This window comes from Pseudophryne corroboree, chromosome 6 (genome assembly GCF_028390025.1).
Source record: "Pseudophryne corroboree isolate aPseCor3 chromosome 6, aPseCor3.hap2, whole genome shotgun sequence".
NCBI classification, from domain to species: Eukaryota; Metazoa; Chordata; class Amphibia; order Anura; family Myobatrachidae; genus Pseudophryne; species Pseudophryne corroboree.
This window is the reverse complement of record NC_086449.1, coordinates 765,131,379-765,155,755: the sequence shown is the minus strand read 5'-3', so window position 1 is coordinate 765,155,755 and position 24,377 is coordinate 765,131,379. Positions and strand designations below refer to the sequence as shown.

The 24,377-nt window shown below is 44.2% G+C and overlaps 1 protein-coding gene and 1 long non-coding RNA gene across 4 annotated transcripts in view; one reads left to right on the top strand and one right to left on the bottom strand.

The window, feature by feature from the left end:
* LOC134933410 (protocadherin gamma-C5-like) overlaps nt 1-24,377 on the top strand; it is a 688,451-nt gene that overhangs the window by 47,592 nt on the left and 616,482 nt on the right. The window lies entirely within an intron of this gene.
* Nucleotides 13,245-15,965, bottom strand: LOC134935685 (uncharacterized). Its single transcript, XR_010180340.1, has 6 exons — nt 15,902-15,965; nt 15,192-15,233; nt 14,808-14,888; nt 14,163-14,225; nt 13,391-13,414; nt 13,245-13,274 (listed from the first exon to the last, which is right to left on the bottom strand). It is a non-coding gene; the product is annotated as an uncharacterized LOC134935685 (long non-coding RNA).

Here is a 24,377-nt window from a genome sequence, read left to right as displayed (position 1 = left end):
CAGTATTTAGACATGAGCTTGTGTACAGTATCTGTCATGAGGTGCTTTTTTCACTGACACTATAACTTTTTTCTATTGTGATATACTGTACAGAGGCGGCAAACTAGCCAAACGGGAATAATCAGCTTCTGCAGAATAAAATGAGATGCTACAGTACATGCCTATATTCTGTGAGTGACTGCGGCTCTATGAAATTAAATCAGAAAATTTAAATATGAAATGCATTACTAATGTGTGGCATTACTGTACTGTATGTGTATAAGGTGTACTACAATATTTTCTGGTGTAACATAAGGAAAGGGCACTACTGCATGGTCTAATGCAGTGGTTCTCAAACTTGGTCCTCAGGACCCCACACAGTGCATGTTTTGCAGGTAAACCAGCAAGTGCACAGATGTATTCATTACTAACTGACACATTTTAGAAGGTCCATACAGTAGGTGGAGCTAATTTTTTCACTTGTGATTCTGTGAGACCTGCAAAACCTGCACTGTGTGGGGTCCTGAGGACTGAGTTTGAGAACCTGTGGTCTAATGTAAATAAAGATGAATGTGGTGGGGTGTAATGTGAATAAGGGGCATTACTGTTAGGAGTAATGTGGTACTATGATATGATGTCATGAGAATAAGAGACACCACTGCATGATATAATGTGAATAAAGTTGCAGTACTGTGTTGTGTCATTTCATCTTCGGGTATTATTGTGTTACCATGCCCCTTCCCAGCAAGAACATACTGTACACTGTTTTGGGCTGGCACTAAATGTGCACATTGTTCTTATTTAGATTATAGGGGGTAGGAGCGCCAAAATGGGTGATGGTGCTGGGAAAGGGGTGCAGGGTTAGAGGCGGAACTACGTAGCATCTGTGCAAGAGGGCATCAGCCAAAATCTAGCCTAGGGCATCATGTTGGTCAGGTTTGGCTCTGATAATACTGTATACTGTACTCTTACTGTACTTTGCATTCAATACAGATACTGTTTGCACACAGGTTTTACATGAATCATTGGCAATGCTGCAGGAGTGTCTCATTAGGCAATCTAAAATATACCACGACTATGGGTGGGGATACAGTAGGGAAGTTCTGTCACCATAAGCTGTCTGCTGTGTATAGCATATTTCCATCTGAGATGCATTTGTGTGTTTGTAATAAGAAAAAAACATTTTACTGTACATTTAGTGGATACAGTATTTCTCCCCCATAATGACGTATCATACTGTACAGGTACCCTCATGTACTGTACCGTACCATACTGTAAAATTGAATATTTATTGGAAAAACATCAATATTAATGTAAAAATAAAGTATTACAACATCCGATTCCATGTACTGCACTGATCAAAATGTACAGTACTCTTATTCAGGACTTATAAAACTGAAAATAACTGTTCATACAGTACACATCAATAACATTACTACTGTATAATATTCTACATTAGTTTATGCAATAATCAGACAAAGGCAATTTTATCATTTTTTTTAATAATGCACCAATTTAAAATTTTAAACAGAAAATACAGAACTACATATTTGTGGCTTGACCATTTCTTTCAACTACAACAGGTAATACTTTATACAGGTGATTTATATAATTATTACAATGTTCAGGTGTGAGTACTTCTAGCCAAAATTTCTTTATCCCATCCACCAGTTGCTGTTTTGTTGTTGGCTTTGCAACACTCCTAACGTACCTCTTCAATTGAGCCCACACTAATTCGATTGGGTTCATGTCTGGTGATCTAATAAAAAAAAAAAAAAAGCGTATAGAAAAAATTAATTACAGTACATTACAGTAAATAGAGAAAATTAAACATACAATATTGTACTGTTTATTAAACAAAAATTTTTTTTACAGTACTAGAGTGCTATCCAAAATTTTACTTGTACACTGTTGAAAGAATACTCACTCTGGTGGTGTGCGTTCCCAATTCATACCTTTCTCTTCCATAAATTTGGCTGAGGCGGAGTGTTTAGGATCATTGTCTTGGAATATCCTATGGTGAGTTGGGTAATATTTATTCACAAATGGCACCATACATTTCTCTACTATTGTTTCTTGGAAATATTTCTTATCCATGATTCCTACAGAAATCAAAAAATGTTGTTCATTAATAAGCAACTCCTTTTATTGTGCAGTTACACGTACTCTACAGTACAACATGTATTTTTACAGAACACAGGCACAGAATAAAGTATAGTACTGTACTGTACCTTCGAAAAATAATAGGGGACCAGCTCCTAATCGTGATATGCCTCCCCATACATGGATTTTCAATGGATGCTTTGGGCGTGGTTTTAAAGAGATATGGTTACGTTTCCTGAATGACATTCTGGAGAACCGCTCAAGGGCAACAGACGATTCATCTGTGAAAATGACATCATCAAATGTTTCACCACTCTCAATCCATCGCCGTGCCTGTTCCACTCTCTTTTCTTTATTCACATCTCTTATCATTGGAGATATCCTGTGAAGAGCCAAAAATAATGAAATCAGATACAGTTATGAAATTACAGATTTACAGATTACTGTATATACAGTAGACTGTATGTGCAGTATACTGTATTATATACCTACTGTATACATTAAACTGTACATACAGTACATTAAGTTACATACAGAGTAATATATATATACATACTGTACATACACACAAACACACACACACAGTATACAGTATGTAATCATCACAATAAGCCGGCAATGCTTCATTGCTGTCTCTGAGTGCCTATACAGTAGGTATCTCTTTTGGGATAGAATACTGTATATACAGTATATACACACACACATACTGTATATAGTATAAAGTACACACTCTGTATAATGATTTATGGCATTATTATATCACGTATCAAGGGATTATTAACAGTGCATTTACTGTATGGTTTATACTGCTTTCAGTATTTTACCTTGTTGCGCCAAAGGTCCATCCCATTTTCCGTCGCATCCTTCTGATGCTGGTGGCCGATATGTCCAGGTCATACTTGGAATGGAGAATTCGTTTTATTTGCAGAGCAGTACGCTCATCATCCTCACGAGTTAGTTCCTCCACAATTTGTTGCACTCTCCTACAGTACAATACAGTATGAAAAATATGAATTCATGAACAGCACAATCACAGTTACAATTGATGAAGTTTTTATTTTATTTCAAAAAAATTGTTTATGGTATAAAGCAAGTCATTTAAACATTACAGTAGTGTACAGTACGTACCATGTGCATTTTGTAGGAAATACAAATCTGGGCGTTGTTCTCTCGAATGCATGATAGCGCACCGTTTCTAAAGTGACTATAATGCCACTTTCCTTGAGCCATGCATGGATCTCTTTGATGGTTTTATTTTCTTTTTTCATGTTGGCGATTATCTTGCTCATCGTTTTGTTGATAGTTACTGGCATGTTGTCCAACTATAATTCCTGTATGGAGAGAAAACATTTGTGAATACTGTAGTCTAAAATTTACACATCTGAAAATGCATAAGAGTTTTATGATAGAAGTTAATACTGTACATGTTTACTATCCAGTACCTGATGTTCAAATTTAAGTATTGTATACTGTACAGTACTGAAAATACAACTTCAGTGTTATGGACTGCAATTAGTTTCCTGTATGAAACAGATACAGTACAGTAACTAACCCTCCTTGGAAGTGCATGGGCCCTGTGAGACTTACAGTAGTGTACAGCATAAGGGTCGACTGACATGATGTACAAGCATTACATACAGTACATGTCAGTACTGTATGTAAATTCTTCAATTATTGCCTAACAACAATGCTGCTTACTGTATATTAAATACTGTAGGCCTAGAAATGTGCATCTCAATATAGTAGTTAAAAACACAGGGGCCTATGTGGATAAGCGAGTTCTATGCACACAAAAAATGGCCACCGACCGTGAACCCCCAGCACGTGGCAGCGCTCGGATATGTAGTGAGATACAGTATGGCATACATTTCACAGTTCAGGGGGCAATGCTGAAGGAGCGTCACAATCCCCTAGCTCAATTACATTGGGATAAGCGAGGTCTACTGTATGCACATTACGGTATACCGAGCTGGATCGCTTAGCAACCTGACAAAATGGCCGCCGACCGTGAACTCCCAGCACGTGGCAGCGCTCGGATATGTAGTGAGATACAGTATGGCATACATTTCACAGTTCAGGGGGCAATGCTGAAGGAGCGTCACAATCCCCTAGCTCAATTACATTGGGATAAGCGAGGTCTACTGTATGCACATTACGGTATACCGAGCTGGATCGCTTAGCAACCTGACAAAATGGCCGCCGACCGTGAACTCCCAGCACGTGGCAGCGCTCGGATATGTAGTGAGATACAATATGGCAGACATTTCACAGTTCAGGGGGCAATGCTGAAGGAGCGTCACAATCCCCTAGCTCAATTACATTGGGATAAGCGAGGTCTATGCACATTACGGTATACCGAGCTGGATCGCTTAGCAACCTGACAACATGGCCGCCGACCGTGAACTCCCAGCACGTGGCAGCGCTCGGATATGTAGTGAGAGATGGTATACATTTTAAAATACACCGGGATAAGTTGTACAGGCCATGGAGCAATGCACAGGGACATTCATCATTTACGTACAGTATATAAATAATTGTAAACCGTAAATGAAAGAATTACCGGTCAAATACTGTATGACGAAACTGTGTCAATGAGCTGGAACAGTATGGCCTGTGAAGAAGTTATCGAAGGCAGAAACGGAGAGCAAATTATCAGGAGATTTCTGAAAGGTCGGAGAAGATCCACACAGCAAGTCTGCCTACGAGGAAACAGCTTTGCAAAGTGGGTAGCGGGGCGGTGACTGAGACGCTCTTTTATTCACATTCACACAAAAGGAATTCTTACCGCTGTGATTGGTGCCAATATAGGCGCATTCATCCTTACACCAATCACAGAGCATACTGTACAGGTACTTTTGAATGTGAATAAAAGAGCGTCTCAGTCACCGCCCGCTACCCACTTTGCAAATCTGTTTCCTCGTAGGCAGACTTGCTGTGTGGATCTTCTCCGACCTTTCAGAAATCTCCTGATAATTTGCTCTCCGTTTCTGCCTTCGAAAACTTCTTCACAGGCCATACTGTTCCAGCTCATTGACACAGTTTCGTCATACAGTATTTGACCGGTAATTCTTTCATTTACGGTTTACAATTATTTATATACTGTACGTAAATGATGAATGTCCCTGTGCATTGCTCCATGGCCTGTACAACTTATCCCGGTGTATTTTAAAATGTATACCATCTCTCACTACATATCCGAGCGCTGCCACGTGCTGGGAGTTCACGGTCGGCGGCCATGTTGTCAGGTTGCTAAGCGATCCAGCTCGGTATACCGTAATGTGCATAGACCTCGCTTATCCCAATGTAATTGAGCTAGGGGATTGTGACGCTCCTTCAGCATTGCCCCCTGAACTGTGAAATGTATGCCATATTGTATCTCACTACATATCCGAGCGCTGCCACGTGCTGGGAGTTCACGGTCGGCGGCCATGTTGTCAGGTTGCTAAGCGATCCAGCTCGGTATACCGTAATGTGCATAGACCTCGCTTATCCCAATGTAATTGAGCTAGGGGATTGTGACGCTCCTTCAGCATTGCCCCCTGAACTGTGAAATGTATGCCATATTGTATCTCACTACATATCCGAGCGCTGCCACGTGCTGGGAGTTCACGGTCGGCGGCCATTTTGTCAGGTTGCTAAGCGATCCAGCTCGGTATACCGTAATGTGCATACAGTAGACCTCGCTTATCCCAATGTAATTGAGCTAGGGGATTGTGACGCTCCTTCAGCATTGCCCCCTGAACTGTGAAATGTATGCCATACTGTATCTCACTACATATCCGAGCGCTGCCACGTGCTGGGGGTTCACGGTCGGTGGCCATTTTTAGTGTGCATAGAACTCGCTTATCCACATAGGCCCCTGTGTTTTTAACTACTATATTGAGATGCACATTTCTAGGCCTACAGTATTTAATATACAGTAAGCAGCATTGTTGTTAGGCTTTACGCTACCCACTTTGCAAATCTGTTTCCTCGTAGGCAGACTTGCTGTGTGGATCTTCTCCGACCTTTCAGAAATCTCCTGATAATTTGCTCTCCGTTTCTGCCTTCGAAAACTTCTTCACAGGCCATACTGTTCCAGCTCATTGACACAGTTTCGTCATACAGTATTTGACCGGTAATTCTTTCATTTACGGTTTACAATTATTTATATACTGTACGTAAATGATGAATGTCCCTGTGCATTGCTCCATGGCCTGTACAACTTATCCCGGTGTATTTTAAAATGTATACCATCTCTCACTACATATCCGAGCGCTGCCACGTGCTGGGAGTTCACGGTCGGCGGCCATGTTGTCAGGTTGCTAAGCGATCCAGCTCGGTATACCGTAATGTGCATAGACCTCGCTTATCCCAATGTAATTGAGCTAGGGGATTGTGACGCTCCTTCAGCATTGCCCCCTGAACTGTGAAATGTATGCCATATTGTATCTCACTACATATCCGAGCGCTGCCACGTGCTGGGGGTTCACGGTCGGTGGCCATTTTTTGTGTGCATAGAACTCGCTTATCCACATAGGCCCCTGTGTTTTTAACTACTATATTGAGATGCACATTTCTAGGCCTACAGTATTTAATATACAGTAAGCAGCATTGTTGTTAGGCAATAATTGAAGAATTTACATACAGTACTGACATGTACTGTATGTAATGCTTGTACATCATGTCAGTCGACCCTTATGCTGTACACTACTGTAAGTCTCACAGGGCCCATGCACTTCCAAGGAGGGTTATTTACTGTACTGTATCTGTTTCATACAGGAAACTAATTGCAGTCCATAACACTAATATTAAGCCCACTCCATTATCCACTCCTCCCCTGTGTATTAAACACCCCCTACCACCCTGGAAGTCATGTACTGTACCAGGGCCCCTTCATTCAGCACAATGCCCCCTTCTACAGTTTAGTGTTCTCCTTCCTGCCCCATCTGTGCAGTAAAGGAATAATTAGCAGAAATTATTTCTCCAGGTCCTACTGTACATACTGAGCGAAAGATAGAACCCCCCCTATCCCCCGCGGAGCATCAAAGCTGCCGCTGATAGCTCCCCCCACCCCTTCCGCTGGTGAGTGGGTAGGGGCCCCAGTGCATTGCTGTGTCCAGGGGCCCACACTGCTGTTAAAATGGCTCTAGTAATTGAGCTAGGGGATTGTGACGCTCCTTCAGCATTGCCCCTGGACTGTACCATACTGTATCTCACTCCATATCCAAGCGCTGCCACGTGCTGGGAGTTCACGGTCGGTGGCCATTTTGTCAGGTTGCTAAGCGATCCAGCTCGGTATAACGTAATGTACATAGACCTTGCTTATCCCGGTGTACTACAGGTATGTGCAGTAGTACTGAATGATTGCTATCACTTGTGGTGAAACACCTATCTTATCAAATACAGTAACTACTGTACAGTATAGTTGTTCGCACAGGTGATGGTAATCATACTGTATATTTAAACTGAAGTCCGTAACAGAGCATTCTGTCCCTCCTGCAGAGGTTCTTGTTGGGAGGCACAGGGAAAAAAGGCAAATACTGTACAGTATTTGCACTTTACTGTTGTGCACTTTATTTGAAAATGTACAGTTGTTTGCTATTTTTAGCATGCTGTGCTTTACATGTTTTCTTATTGTGGTTTTTATATTTTTAGACAAAAGACAAAGAATGCAGACTACCAGATTTTACGGGAGTGCCAAAACCCACCCATCAGTGGCACAGAAACTTGCTGCATTAGTCCCACAAAAGAAGAAGAAAACTGCCAAGGCGGCTCAGAAAGAAAATGTGGTGAAACCACGAAAAAATGCCAAGGCAAAGAATAATACGTTGGAGATGATATGTGGTGTGGCAAATGATGTAATTGTTCCATCTCCTGCAGATCACAGTGTTCAGCCAATGAATCTGGAAATACCGGTGCTAGAGGACGTGACAAACACGCTGCATCAGGAAGCTTCTTTTTTGGACCATGTAGCCACCCCTGGACAAGAAGACATGACACATTCACCACGAAGAAGGTTGCATTTCACAGATGTGAACACCAAAGTGCAGGACTGCCAGTGTACCTGTCCTGTTTTACTAAAGGAGCTACTCAGTAAGGTGACCAATATGGAGTCAGAAGTTGGTGGACAGGTCAATCAGCTGCAGACCGATGTGGCTGGCCTTAAAGAAGGCATAAAGGAACAGATGGTAGAAGCCATGAAGAAAGTCATTGAACAAACGAGGGAAGAATGGCAAGTTGGAGTTTGCCGCACCATCATTGCAACACACCACCAAGCGGTTCAAGTCAGCGGCCTGGACGACCGAGGCCTGGAGGACCGCAGAGGAGGCCTGGAGGACCGCAGAGGAGGCCTGGAGGACCGCAGAGGAGGCCTGGACGACCGCAGAGGAGACCTGGAGGACCGCAGCGGACTGGACGACCGCAGAGGAGGCCTGGAGGACCGCAGAGGAGGCCTGGAGGACCGCAGAGGAGGCCTGGAGGACCGCAGAGGAGGCCTGGAGGACCGCAGAGGAGGCCTGGAGGACCGCAGCGGACTGGACGAAGTCAGCGGCATGGACGACCGCAGAGGAGGCCTGGAGGACCGCAGAGGAGGCCTGGAGGACCGCAGAGGAGGCCTGGAGGACCGCAGAGGAGGCCTGGAGGACCGCAGAGGAGGCCTGGACGACCGCAGAGGAGGCCTGGACGACCGCAGAGGAGGCCTGGACGACCGCAGAGGAGACCTGGAGGACCGCAGCGGACTGGACGAAGTCAGCGGCATGGACGACCGCAGAGGAGGCCTGGAGGACCGCAGAGGAGGCCTGGAGGACCGCAGAGGAGGCCTGGAGGACCGCAGAGGAGGCCTGGAGGACCGCAGAGGAGGCCTGGACGACCGCAGAGGAGACCTGGAGGACCGCAGCGGACTGGACGAAGTCAGCGGCATGGAGGACCGCAGAGGATGCCTGGAGGACCGCAGAGGAGACCTGGAGGACCGCAGAAGAGACCTGGAGGACCGCAGAGGCCTGGACCACAGCAGCGGACTGGACGAAGTCAGCGACTTGGGCGAACGCAGAGGAGACCTGGAGGACCGCAGAAGAGACCTGGAGGACCGCAGAGGCCTGGACCACAGCAGCGGACTGGACGAAGTCAGCGACTTGGGCGAACGCAGAGGAGGCCTGGACGACCACAGAGGCCTGGAGGACCGCAGAGGAAACATGGAGGACCGCAGAGGAGGCCTGGAGGACCGCAGAGGAGGCCTGGAGGACCGCAGAGGAGGCCTGGAGGACCGCAGAGGAGGCCTGGAGGACCGCAGAAGAGACCTGGAGGACCGCAGAGGAGGCCTGGAGGACCGCAGAGGAGGCCTGGAGGACCGCAGAAGAGACCTGGAGGACCGCAGAGGAGGCCTGGAGGACCGCAGAGGAGGCCTGGAGGACCGCAGAGGAGGCCTGGAGGACCGCAGAGGAGGCCTGGAGGACCGCAGAGGAGGCCTGGAGGACCGCAGAGGAGGCCTGGAGGACCGCAGAGGCCTGGACCACAGCAGCGGACTGGACGAAGTCAGCGACTTGGACGACCGCAGAGGAGGCCTGGAGGACCGCAGAAGAGACCAGGAGGACCGCAGAAGAGACCAGGAGGACCGCAGAAGAGACCTGGAGGACCGCAGAGGAGGCCTGGAGGACCGCAGAGGGCTGGACGACCGCAGAGGCCTGGATTCAAGTGTGCTGTTGCCAGGAACACCAATGATGACCAGCACACCTGCTCACAGGCCACTTCGCAATACATTCGGAGGCTCTCTGAACAATATTGCCCTGGCTGTCATCTCAACTTCCCTGGACGACCATCTGTACAGAGCTTCAAATGGACATATTCAGAAATATGCATATTCTCTGTTCCAGCACCATGTACGGTACGACAAATACTTGACGTGGGCCAATCGTGTGAACTTTGATGGTTCCAAGGGCAAACTTCCGCTGCCCAAAAATCTGGTACATGACATCATGGCTAGGTGTGAACGCCGCGTGAGGATTGGTGATCCAGAAAAGAGGAAGATAAGGGATACCATAAACTCTGTGCTGAGAACGAAGAGGAAAATGACTTGGAAGCTCGACTATGATGAAACCAGATCATTACCTACCTCCTAGCTTCAGCACATCAGCTTCACACAGCTGAAGCTAAAAAATTGTGTCAATGTACCTGTATGACCTGTACATTTTCTGGGGCTGCATGCACTGTGCTGAATCCACTTGGAGCAGCTCGGTTACTCAAAGGGGAGTGCATGAACTTGGCTCACCACATTCCTGGTAATGTAAGGGCCTGTTACAAGTTGCCCCTTTTATTCCTGTTGATTTTTTGGGCGCTGCTGTATCTATCCAGTAGCAGCCGAGTCCATTGTGCTGTGTCCATCTGGGGCCTTGGGCTGCGTTTCCATCCAGGGGCTGCTGTTGTCAGTCCTCTATTCTGGTGTCCGTATGCGACAGTGTTAAAAAGCAAAAGACAAAAACGAAAAATAATTCAAAAAAGCAAAACCTAAAAATAAAGTACAAAAACCATTACCCCGCACCACCACCACAAAAAAATAAATTATAAAAATGTTAAAGTTGATATTGTTACTGTATTTGTGCTGTTACCTTTTGATTAAAGTACCGTACAGTATGTGTGATGTTGGCTTTATTACAATACAGTACAGTATGTGTGATGTTACATGTTCCAAATGATTTTGTCCGTAAATAAAGTGTTTCTTAAAATAAACATGACGTGGTTTCCAATGTTTGTATTCCCAACTTCCTGTACTGTATAAATTAGTACTACTGTATGATGGGAATTCAATTAAGAGTGGTATACTGTATGTAAAACAACTTGGTTAGGCATCTTGCATTTCATATTTTAATAAAAACCACAGGAAACTTCTATTTTTAAAAGTTTATTGAAGAAAAAAAAGGTGTTTTTTTTTAAATAAAGCTTGAAAGTTAATTAAAACAAAAAAGTAGTTTGTTCTTCGTTACATTCTTTTCTTGTGTATATAGATATCTGTAGGGGAAAAAAAAAAAAAAGTATTAAAGTAAAGACACTCATGTTCATTTGTTTTCCAAGAAAATTTGTGGAACCACACAGCCCAGCAATAAGTCATGCTGGGCTGTGTGGTTCCACAAAAGGCATGCGGTACAAAGTGAAATAGTGGTGTCAGTGGTCAGCACTTTGACACGCTAACATTTGTGGAACCACACAGCAATGGCTGACACACATAAAATGGCTGACACACACAAAATGCCTGACACACACAAAATGCCTGACACACACATGCTGGAGTGAAAACACATGTTTGCCAAACAGTCGACAGCACATGTCGGCCAGATGGCCGACCAAACTTGCTCCAAATCACCCCAAACTGGCCAGAAAGCACCCCAGCACACTCAGGAGGTACTGTACACCACAGCTAAATTAGGAGAGAATTTCATTACAAACAGCCAGATCTTGCAGATTATCTGCCAGATAATTGTATGGTGTACAGTATGCCTATCTTATACAGTAGAAAAAGATACTATACAATGGAGTACAAGAACAAAAATTTTTATTAAATAAAATTAAATTAAACTTAATAAAATATTAAAATAGTGGTCCACTAGGAGGTGGACCACCACCCGCTGGAGCTGGATGGCACGCTGCAACTGTTCTGTGGGAAAAAAAGGACAGTATTACAAAACAAATACTGAATACTTTACAGTGTAGTAATGGCAATACAGTACTTTACTCTATATTAGACAATATTGTTATTTACAATGTACAGTACTGTATTGTCAGTACAGTAAATCAAACACTACTGTATGCTGTCGAGGTAATTTAAACATTGCTTTAGTTTACCTCTTGTATAAGTGGGCTGCTGCCTGCCCGCTTCTGGGCCAGCCCACCTATCTTGCCCCTGTCTGGGGCCCCCATAAATAATTGGCACTATATTGGAGAAAAAAAAACATTTAGTCACATTCAAATAGTAAACAATTATTACTGTATACTGTAGGTACAGTATTATACTGTATTGCTGGTATTCAAAATATAAAGTACTGTACAAGAGTTTAGCTTCAATAGGTCATAAACAAATTGTCAAAGGAATTAAACACCACAGTACAAATACTGTAGACATTTACTGTATGTATTAGCAGTCATGACATTTCATGACCGCTTCAGAAAAAAGAGGGTTACAGTACTGTAGGTGGTGTTGTAGGGAGTACTATCCATAATAGTGGACTGTACTCAGAGCCAGCCATAAATAATATGATTCCCTAGTCAAGTTTTTGGATGCTGCCCCCTTGCACAGATGCTATTTCCGCCTCTGAGCCTGTACCCCTTTCCCAGCACCATCACCCCTCAACCATAGCAGTCGTCATTTTGGTGCTCCTCCAACTTACTGTACTGTATGTTTAAAATAGCAACAGTGTGCACATTCGGTGTGCATCCCAAAACGGTGCATGTTCTTGCTGGGAAGGGGCAAGGCCACACAGTAATTCCCCAATCTGAAATGACGCCACACAGTACTGCAACTTTATTCACAACATATCATGCAATAGTGTCTCTTTTTCTCGTTACATCATATGATAGTACCACATTACTCCTCAAAGTATTCCCACTTATTCACATTGCATCACATCATATTGCTCTTTGTTCACATTAGACCACACAGTAGTGCCCTTGCTACAGTATATGTTACACAACAAAGTACTGTATACACATAATGCTGCACATTAGTAATGCATTTTGTATGCACAGAATATACTGTAGGCATGCTGCATATCATATTAATCAGCAGAAGCTGCTTGTGCCCCTGGGCATTTGGCAAGTATGCCTATGCCTAGGGCAGGCTCAGACTGGAGATCAGTACGTAATCCCGCTGGACGGGATCCCGGCAGTCAAAATACAGACGCCGGAATCCCGACCACACAATCCCGACAGGGGCGGCGAGCGGAAAGCAGCCCCTTGCATGCTTGCTTCGCTCGCCACGCGGTGGGCACGGTGCCTCGCTACGCTCTACACACTATTATATCAGTAGTCAGGAAACGCAGCATGCATTTGTGGAGTGAAGAGGGTGAAAAAGGAGAGAAAGTACAGTTTGTACTGTAAGGTTATGTCAGAGGGTGTGAAGATGATCAGCTCAGTGTTATACATGTTACAGTAAGTTAGAATACAGTACAGTGCATTATGTATTTCTATTTTATTACCAGGTGTCTCCTCCACTGGTTGGCGACGGACTGTAAAAAGATAATACAGTACAGTTAGTCATATCAGTTTGACTTAAAATAATGTTGGAGAAAAAAAAAATACTGTAATTACAGTACCAACTATTGCTACTGTACAGTATATTTACCAAAAATGTATTCTGGCTCGTCGTCTGTGGGTAAAAGAGAAGAATATTATAAGATACAGTATACAGTAAAAAGTATAGTAATAGTACACTAGTGTCCAGGCCCAGTGTCAGGTGGGTAAAAAAAGGTATGCTTGTGACAGGCATGGTGATTCCAAGGGACCCCACCGAGACCATCAGAAAATTTGTGAGTGACCCGTATGCCGGTGATTATGACTAGAATAAGGTACAGTAGCAACTCTTTTTTCTTTTGAATTATGTATACTGTACAGTACTGTATGTGCATATTGTACAGTACACTTAAAATATTTAGCAGTTACTGTAGTGGTAATTTTTGGGATGACAGTATTAGCATACTGTAAGCATCCAACTGAGGCCCCCAAACAGATGCCGCCACTAGGTACAGTACGTGCCTCTCGTGCCTAATGGGAAATTCATCACTGACAGTATCTAGAGAGATGAATGGAGAGACAGTGACAAGGGGTGAGAGAGAGAGAGAGAGAGAAATTGAGTAAGATGGGTGTTTTTTTTAGAACAGGATGTTGTCCATACAGTAGCAACCAATCAAATATTACCTACTGTACTGTATTATCGTCTGTAAGTGTAACTAGATACTGTAAATGTTAATGTGGGATGTGATCGGTTGCTACTGTATGGGCAATATCACCAGTTCAAACAAAAACAATTTTCATCCGATTTCTACGCATTTGCCAGAAAAATCTGATGAAAAGTGCTACTCTGATGGCATCAGATCAATGTCAGTAATAATTCTTACCACTAAATGCAGCAGCATCATCATCATCCTCCTCCTCCTCCGTGGCCTGTTCCAGTGTAGGGCCTGTGAAAAAAAACATTAATGTGAAAAAAAAAAAAGGTTAATTCCAGGAAATACACATACCCTCCAACATGGTACAAAATGCTCTGGTTCTGGACTTCCCTCTTAATTTATTATTGCCATCACCTGTGAAGAAACAGCTTTCTTATCATATAACTAGTTCAACACAGGTGATGGAAATCATAAATTAAGAGGGAAGTCTAGAAACAGAGCAGTGCGGCGGGTCATGTTGGAGGGTCTGCATACAGAAACATAGAATTTGATGACAAATACTGTAAGAACCACTTTGCCCATCTAATCTGCCTCTTTTTTTTAACCTTTTTTTTACATCAAACCTTATAACAATTTTCCCCAAACATCACATGATGCAAAGATAAATAAATAAAAAAATAAATAAAAAAAGAGGTGCAAGATGGAATTGTGATTGGGCCCTCCCAACCACCCTTATGTTATATAAACAGGGTCTGCCACACGACTGTGGCTGAAATGACTGGTTGGTTTGGGCCCCCACCAAAAAAAGAAGCAATCAATCTCTCCTTGCTCAAACTGGCTCTACAGAGGCACGATGTACCGGACTGGACTTACTTAATGGGTGCAGTGTGGTGAGGGACAGAGAGTCCTGGTCCTCCTCCTCCTCCTCCGCCACCGCCTGTGACAGTGTAGGGCCTGTGAAAGCAAAAAATCCATGAAATATACTTTTGTATTCTGTGTTGAATACAGTAAAGCAAAAATTCAGTCAGGAATTGGAGGAGGAGAGTAAATTTCGCACACAGAGACGAGAATGTCGAGGCCAGAATCAGGGGGTAGTGGAGGAGGGTTAGGATACCGTACCTCACCCTGTTGGGATTGCTGCAATCAGGATGCCACTGTCGGTCACCTGACCGCTAGAATCCTGACTGCTGGTCACGCAAACCCAACCCATTGGTTTAACACAATGTACAGTACAGTACAATACTGCAGTTTACTTACCAAGTTGGGGAGAGGGTTTTTCATCCTCACTGTCAATAATTACTGAGTTGAAAATAAAAAAATATTATAAACAAAATACAGTAGAGTACAGTTACTACAAAATTGCACAGTAGTACAGTGCTACAGGAGGCAGAGATATATTCATAATACAGTAGGAGCAGAATGACTGTCCAGCGGTAGGGGACATACAGTACTGTATTTAAAAGACCTGCTGTCTGGATCCCGACATTCAGAATGCAGAGTGTGGATTCAGAGTATGATTGGAGGGTTAGGCTAGTGGAGGGTGGGTCGGATGCACAATTTTGGGCACCATAATACAAAATGGATATCGTGGAACTACAAAAGGTTTAGAGGCGGGCGACCAAAGTGATGAAGTGGATTGAGAAGATGGAATACAAGGAAAGGCAGGCTAGGCATGTTTACATTGGAAAAGAGGAGATTAAGAGGGGACATGATTAACCTTTACAAATATACTGTATACAGTAAGGGGACAATACACAGGAACGGTTTTTGATAAGATGGACACAGAGGACACGTGCACAGTAACTCTTGTTGAAGTAGAGGCGATTTCGCACAGAGGCGAAAAGGGGTCTTCACAGTGAGGGAAATACTGTACAGTACATGTTTGGAATTCCCTGCCTGAAAAGTAATAAAAGTGGACTTGGTCAATACTTTTAAGAATGGGCTTGAGAAAATCCTACTGTACTTACTATAATCTGGCTCCTCTTCCCCCGAATCAATGGGAATGAGCTCCTCCTCTGTATCAATTACGAGGCGGTCTGTGTGTAAAAGATGACAAGTATTGTAAAATACAAAAATTACAGTAATACTGTAGGAAACTAGTGTGTCTGTAACAAAAAGTAATTATTACCACTTCCGGAGCTCTCGGATGCAGCAGCAGGTGGTGGTGGTGGTGGTGTTGGTACTGTGGGAAAAAAAATAACAGTACTGTAAGTGAAGCTGTCAATTGGAAACATGTACTGTACAGTATCCAGGACACATGTACAGTAGTGTAACAACGATGACAGTAGCACCAGAATTCTCGTTACACAATACCTGGCAGCGCAGCAGGTGGTGGTGGTGGTGGTGGTGGTACTGTGGGAAAAAAAATAACAGTACTGTAAGTGAAGCTGTCAATTGGAAACATGTACTGCACAGTATCCAGGACACATGTACAGTAGTGTAACAACGATGACAGTAGCACCAGAATTCTCGTTACACAATACCTGGCAGCGCAGCAGGTGGTGGTGGTGGTGGTACTGTGGGAAAAAAAATAACAGTACTGTAAGTGAAGCTGTCAATTGGAAACATGTACTGTACAGTATCCAGGACACATGTACAGTAGTGTAACAACGATGACAGTAGCACCAGAATTCTCGTTACACAATACCTGGCAGCGCAGCAGGTGGTGGTGGTGGTGGTACTGTGGGAAAAAAAATAACAGTACTGTAAGTGAAGCTGTCAATTGGAAACATGTACTGTACAGTATCCAGGACACATGTACAGTAGTGTAACAACGATGACAGTAGCACCAGAATTCTCGTTACACAATACCTGGCAGCGCAGCAGGTGGTGGTGGTGGTGGTACTGTGGGAAAAAAAATAACAGTACTGTAAGTGAAGCTGTCAATTGGAAACATGTACTGTACAGTATCCAGGACACATGTACAGTAGTGTAACAACGATGACAGTAGCACCAGAATTCTCGTTACACAATACCTGGCAGCGCAGCAGGTGGTGGTGGTGGTGGCACTGTGGGAAAAAAAATAACAGTACTGTAAGTGAAGCTGTCAATTGGAAACATGTACTGTACAGTATCCAGGACACATGTACAGTAGTGTAACAACGATGACAGTAGCACCAGAATTCTCGTTACACAATACCTGGCAGCGCAGCAGGTGGTGGTGGTGGTGGTACTGTGGGAAAAAAAATAACAGTACTGTAAGTGAAGCTGTCAATTGGAAACATGTACTGTACAGTATCCAGGACACATGTACAGTAGTGTAACAACGATGACAGTAGCACCAGAATTCTCGTTACACAATACCTGGCAGCGCAGCAGGTGGTGGTGGTGGTGGTGGTGGTACTGTGGGAAAAAAAATAACAGTACTGTAAGTGAAGCTGTCAATTGGAAACATGTACTGCACAGTATCCAGGACACATGTACAGTAGTGTAACAACGATGACAGTAGCACCAGAATTCTCGTTACACAATACCTGGCAGCGCAGCAGGTGGTGGTGGTGGTGGTACTGTGGGAAAAAAAATAACAGTACTGTAAGTGAAGCTGTCAATTTGAAACATGTACTGCACAGTATCCAGGACCAAAAAGGGGTCCGGCCAATAAACAATCTGCATCAGAGAAGCAAGATACAGTATGCTTAAAGTATACAGTACTATATACTACAGTAGATCGCCAACAAACGTAAATTAACAAACAACTATCACTGGAATTTACCATCCTCATCCCGTAGCGAAGCACGGGTATTCAGCTATCTACAATGTTATTTATACTTTGTGTTTAATATTTACATTTAGTTTTGTAAACAGACATTCTTAACATTAACGGATTGCAGCGAGTTATCTGTGATGGTCAGGACAGGGGGTTGGGACTATAGAAATCACTATGTACTGTACACTACTGTATTTGACAATACTTACCAGCTTGGCGGCGCCTGTCCCGCCTCCTGTGACGTCGTGCTACCAGCCCTGTAAAAATATATATACAGTATAATGGCAGCATACTGTACAGCCAATGAAATTCAACATTGACAGCATCTTTATGACATCACAATAAATGGAATTGTTCATTCTAGTACCCTGCACCTAATCACTCAGGAGGGCATAGTGTACTGTACTGTCTTCAAAACTTAAGGGGCACATTTCTAAATGTGACATACAGTACACTTACAGTATCGCTACAGTACAGTAGGTCCAGGGTATTAGACAGAACACTACCTTTATAGACATTGTAACACACATAAGCATTGCCCTTATAAACATTATGACACACATCAGCATGCAGCCCTCCCACCCTTAACCATCTCAGTACTGTTCATTACATTACAAATTGATTTCATGACAGATGACGCAGTACTCACCTGAATTCATCTTATTCACGTCATGTCACAGTAGTGCAGTTTATTCACGTCACAGTACTGTCCTTGATTCACGTTGTGTCACACAGTAGAGCACCGTATTCACGTCACAGTACTGTCCTTGATTCACGTTGTGTCACACAGTAGAGCACCGTATTCACGTCACAGTACTGTCCTTGATTCACGTTGTGTCACACAGTAGAGCACCTTATTCACGTCACAGTACTGTCCTTGATTCACGTTGTGTCACACAGTAGAGCACCGTATTCACGTCACAGTACTGTCCTTGATTCACGTTGTGTCACACAGTAGAGCACCTTATTCACGTTACTGTACGTCACAGTAGTGCAGTAGTATATCCACATTACGTCACAAAGTAGAGATCTGCCAGTCATGAACCTTATGCAAGAGTAATGCACGTCAGAACACATTAGGCCACTGTAACATCCCTTAGAATAATTTCTGCCAAAGTAACATCCCTTAGAACACTGTACTATCTGAAACACAAATTTCGGCACACTGCAATTAAACCACACAATGCACTGCACGACTGCGTGATATGACAAACTGCACATTTCCCTGCAAAATATGATACAATGTACACTACACAAAAAACTGCAATTACCACATGTGTATACAGTACACTGCACGACAGTGCTGGCCCTAGCCAGGTACAGATACAGCCGCAGTCACGCAAAATATAGGCATGCCGCATATCATTTTAATCAGCAGAAGCTGCTGGTGCCCCTAAGCATAGCAAATGCCCTAGGCATTTGCCTACTGTAGTTTGCCTATGCCTAAGGCCGGCTCTGCTGCACGATGTGATTCACTATGTATTACACTCACTGCACAATACCATATTCTGAATGTACACTGCATGACACGCTGCAATTACGCAGCACGATACACTGTGATACATTGCATATACTGTACACTGCATGATACTGTACACTGCACAATCGTAGACCACCTGGATTGTAAAGAACTACTGTATATACACAAGTTTAAAAAAATAACAATTGTTTTTGTAAAACGCATGTCGATCTTTTTCCATGTCAACTTAACGACCATGTCAACCTACAGTAACTGGTGTCAACCAATTTCAAAAGCCGCACCATCTAGGTCGACGCAAAAAAACAAATTGACCTTTTGACCCGGGTTAACGTTTGGTCCTTGTTTAACCATTTGTTTACCACAAATACTGTACAGTGCTGTATAGACCGGATACCTGCTGCTACAGCAGCCCCTGCTATAATGTACTGTACCTGTAACTACAGTAACTTAAAGTACAGTAATCTACAGTAATGTACTGTACTTACAATCCCTTATGGCCTGCAGGCGTCGTGGGGTCCGCCTCACGAGGTCACTCCACCTCCTCTGGAGAGACCTCACCGTTCTCCTCCGGTTGTAGGTCCGGAGGATATCCCTGCTGGCCCTCCTATATGCCCTTACTTTCTCCTCGTTGCTGGCGAGAGTTCTGTCCCGCCAGCGAACGAGGAGACGCAGCTCACCCATAGCATAGGGACGGTCACGTACAGGTACTACAGGTACAGCAGCCATGCTTATGCTCAATGAGCGATCCAGACGTCGTGCGTCTCAGACGTCGTGCGTCTCAGGCGTCGTGCGTCTCAGGCGTCGTGCGTTCCAGGCATTCAACGTACAGTACTGTAGTTACTGTACTTTGTGACAGTTTCCCTTAGTTTTACATACAGTATGCCCTTTCTTTGACCACAGTATTTTCCACTGTCTTGCCCTACGCCCTTCCCTCCTGGGAGCCTTCACAGGTCTTATGCTATACACAAATACCGAAGATGCACAGTCCGTCAGAATACACTCATTTCATTCACGCTGTTTGGGTGCATTTAGCGTAAAGAATCGCTCCTGCAGATGTACTTTGATTTATGTGAAACCTGTGTGCATCCTTCCATTGACTGTCTTACAATGGAAATAAAATAATACAGTGCATTATTACAGAAAAAAAAAAAAAAAAAAAGAAAGAAAGCACATCATGTCTCGAACCCTGGACCCCCAGCGAGGGAGGTGGGAGCCTTCACCCCTAGCCCACGACGCCTCATGAGAGATTTCTAATTTCATGTGTGAAAGTACTGCAAACAGCGCCCGGCCCTCGCCCCATTGCTGTTGGTTTATGCCTTAGAGGACTCGGACGCTCGCATTTGTAAAGCACGGTGTTTTCCTCCGCCTCCTGCTAGCCTGTTGCCCTTCCCCCATGGGAGCCTGCACAGATCATGCAGTAGACAGGGAGGGAATGCAGGTCATGTGCAATACACAAACGCCCACTGTAGTACTATTTTGCTCACTTACAGTACCGTACTGTACTGTAGGTTGCATTTAGCGTAAAGAATCGCTCCTGCAGATGTACTTTGATTTATGTGAAACCTGTGTGCATCCTTCCATTGGATGTACTGTATTGGAGAGAAAAAAAAAAATGTTAAAGTGAATGTCACGGGAACACATTAAAAATAAGGTTGGCACTTCCTTCCCATTGGTGTTGGTTTACAGTATGCCGTAGTGTACTCGGACGCTCATGTAATTGCATTTCAAAGGCACAGTATTTTCCATCGTCTCCCCCCTACCCCCATCGCCCTTCCCCCCTGGGGGCCTGCACAGGGAGGAAATTCAGGTCCTGTGCAATGCACAAACGCTGAAGATCTACAGTACTGTTTTGCTTAGTTGGTAGCGCCAGAATACACTCATTTCATTCACGCTGTTTGGGTGCATTTAGCGTAAAGAATCGCTCCTGCAGATGTACTTTGATTTATGTGAAACCTGTGTGCATCCTTCCATTGACTGTCTTACAATGGAAATAAAATAATACAGTGCATTATTACAGAAAAAAAAAAAAAAAAAAAGAAAGAAAGCACATCATGTCTCGAACCCTGGACCCCCAGCGAGGGAGGTGGGAGCCTTCACCCCTAGCCCACGACGCCTCATGAGAGATTTCTAATTTCATGTGTGAAAGTACTGCAAACAGCGCCCGGCCCTCGCCCCATTGCTGTTGGTTTATGCCTTAGAGGACTCGGACGCTCGCATTTGTAAAGCACGGTGTTTTCCTCCGCCTCCTGCTAGCCTGTTGCCCTTCCCCCATGGGAGCCTGCACAGATCATGCAGTAGACAGGGAGGGAATGCAGGTCATGTGCAATACACAAACGCCCACTGTAGTACTATTTTGCTCACTTACAGTACCGTACTGTACTGTAGGTTGCATTTAGCGTAAAGAATCGCTCCTGCAGATGTACTTTGATTTATGTGAAACCTGTGTGCATCCTTCCATTGGATGTACTGTATTGGAGAGAAAAAAAAAAATGTTAAAGTGAATGTCACGGGAACACATTAAAAATAAGGTTGGCACTTCCTTCCCATTGGTGTTGGTTTACAGTATGCCGTAGTGTACTCGGACGCTCATGTAATTGCATTTCAAAGGCACAGTATTTTCCATCGTCTCCCCCCTACCCCCATCGCCCTTCCCCCCTGGGGGCCTGCACAGGGAGGAAATTCAGGTCCTGTGCAATGCACAAACGCTGAAGATCTACAGTACTGTTTTGCTTAGTTGGTAGCGCCAGAATACACTCATTTCATTCACGCTGTTTGGGTGCATTTAGCGTAAAGAATCGCTCCTGCAGATGTACTTTGATTTATGTGAAACCTGTGTGCATCCTTCCATTGACTGTCTTACAATGGAAATAAAATAATACAGTGCATTATTACAGAAAAAAAAAAAAAAAAAAAGAAAGAAAGCACATCATGTCTCGAACCCTGGACCCCCAGCGAGGGAGGTGGGAGCCTTCACCCCTAGCCCACGACGCCTCATGAGAGATTTCTAATTTCATGTGTGAAAGTACTGCAAACAGCGCCCGGCCCTCGCCCCATTGCTGTTGGTTTATGCCTTAGAGGACTCGGACGCTCGCATTTGTAAAGCACGGTGTTTTCCTCCGCCTCCTGCTAGCCTGTTGCCCTTCCCCCATGGGAGCCTGCACAGATCATGCAGTAGACAGGGAGGGAATGCAGGTCATGTGCAATACACAAACGCCCACTGTAGTACTATTTTGCTCACTTACAGTACCGTACTGTACTGTAGGTTGCATTTAGCGTAAAGAATCGCTCCTGCAGATGTACTTTGATTTATGTGAAACCTGTGTGCATCCTTCCATTGGATGTACTGTATTGGAGAGAAAAAAAAAAATGTTAAAGTGAATGTCACGGGAACACATTAAAAATAAGGTTGGCACTTCCTTCCCATTGGTGTTGGTTTACAGTATGCCGTAGTGTACTCGGACGCTCATGTAATTGCATTTCAAAGGCACAGTATTTTCCATCGTCTCCCCCCTACCCCCATCGCCCTTCCCCCCTGGGGGCCTGCACAGGGAGGAAATTCAGGTCCTGTGCAATGCACAAACGCTGAAGATCTACAGTACTGTTTTGCTTAGTTGGTAGCGCCAGAATACACTCATTTCATTCACGCTGTTTGGGTGCATTTAGCGTAAAGAATCGCTCCTGCAGATGTACTTTGATTTATGTGAAACCTGTGTGCATCCTTCCATTGACTGTCTTACAATGGAAATAAAATAATACAGTGCATTATTACAGAAAAAAAAAAAAAAAAAAAGAAAGAAAGCACATCATGTCTCGAACCCTGGACCCCCAGCGAGGGAGGTGGGAGCCTTCACCCCTAGCCCACGACGCCTCATGAGAGATTTCTAATTTCATGTGTGAAAGTACTGCAAACAGCGCCCGGCCCTCGCCCCATTGCTGTTGGTTTATGCCTTAGAGGACTCGGACGCTCGCATTTGTAAAGCACGGTGTTTTCCTCCGCCTCCTGCTAGCCTGTTGCCCTTCCCCCATGGGAGCCTGCACAGATCATGCAGTAGACAGGGAGGGAATGCAGGTCATGTGCAATACACAAACGCCCACTGTAGTACTATTTTGCTCACTTACAGTACCGTACTGTACTGTAGGTTGCATTTAGCGTAAAGAATCGCTCCTGCAGATGTACTTTGATTTATGTGAAACCTGTGTGCATCCTTCCATTGGATGTACTGTATTGGAGAGAAAAAAAAAATGTTAAAGTGAATGTCACGGGAACACATTAAAAATAAGGTTGGCACTTCCTTCCCATTGGTGTTGGTTTACAGTATGCCGTAGTGTACTCGGACGCTCATGTAATTGCATTTCAAAGGCACAGTATTTTCCATCGTCTCCCCCCTACCCCCATCGCCCTTCCCCCCTGGGGGCCTGCACAGGGAGGAAATTCAGGTCCTGTGCAATGCACAAACGCTGAAGATCTACAGTACTGTTTTGCTTAGTTGGTAGCGCCAGAATACACTCATTTCATTCACGCTGTTTGGGTGCATTTAGCGTAAAGAATCGCTCCTGCAGATGTACTTTGATTTATGTGAAACCTGTGTGCATCCTTCCATTGACTGTCTTACAATGGAAATAAAATAATACAGTGCATTATTACAGAAAAAAAAAAAAAAAAAAAGAAAGAAAGCACATCATGTCTCGAACCCTGGACCCCCAGCGAGGGAGGTGGGAGCCTTCACCCCTAGCCCACGACGCCTCATGAGAGATTTCTAATTTCATGTGTGAAAGTACTGCAAACAGCGCCCGGCCCTCGCCCCATTGCTGTTGGTTTATGCCTTAGAGGACTCGGACGCTCGCATTTGTAAAGCACGGTGTTTTCCTCCGCCTCCTGCTAGTCCTCCATTCCCATTATGCATTAGCGAACTCAGACGCTCATACAGTATATTTCATATTTTAAAAAGCACGGTGTTTATACATTGTACTGTACATTATTCCTTTTACACAATTACAATTACTGTAGTTGCGTCTCCATACACATACAGTACTGTACTCCATACTTTTTCCACCGCTTCCCGTTACGCCTACAGTATTGCCAGAGCTGTAGATCAATCCGCCGCTATACTGTACGATCGAAAGTACTGGATTAGTGGAGCATTAGCCACACAGTGGTGGAGATGTGTAATGCATGATGAGTATCTAGATCGTCTCAACGCGCCTGCCTGTGATTAAACTCAGCTATCGCCTTAGCGTGGCTAAACGCCCGTCTCGG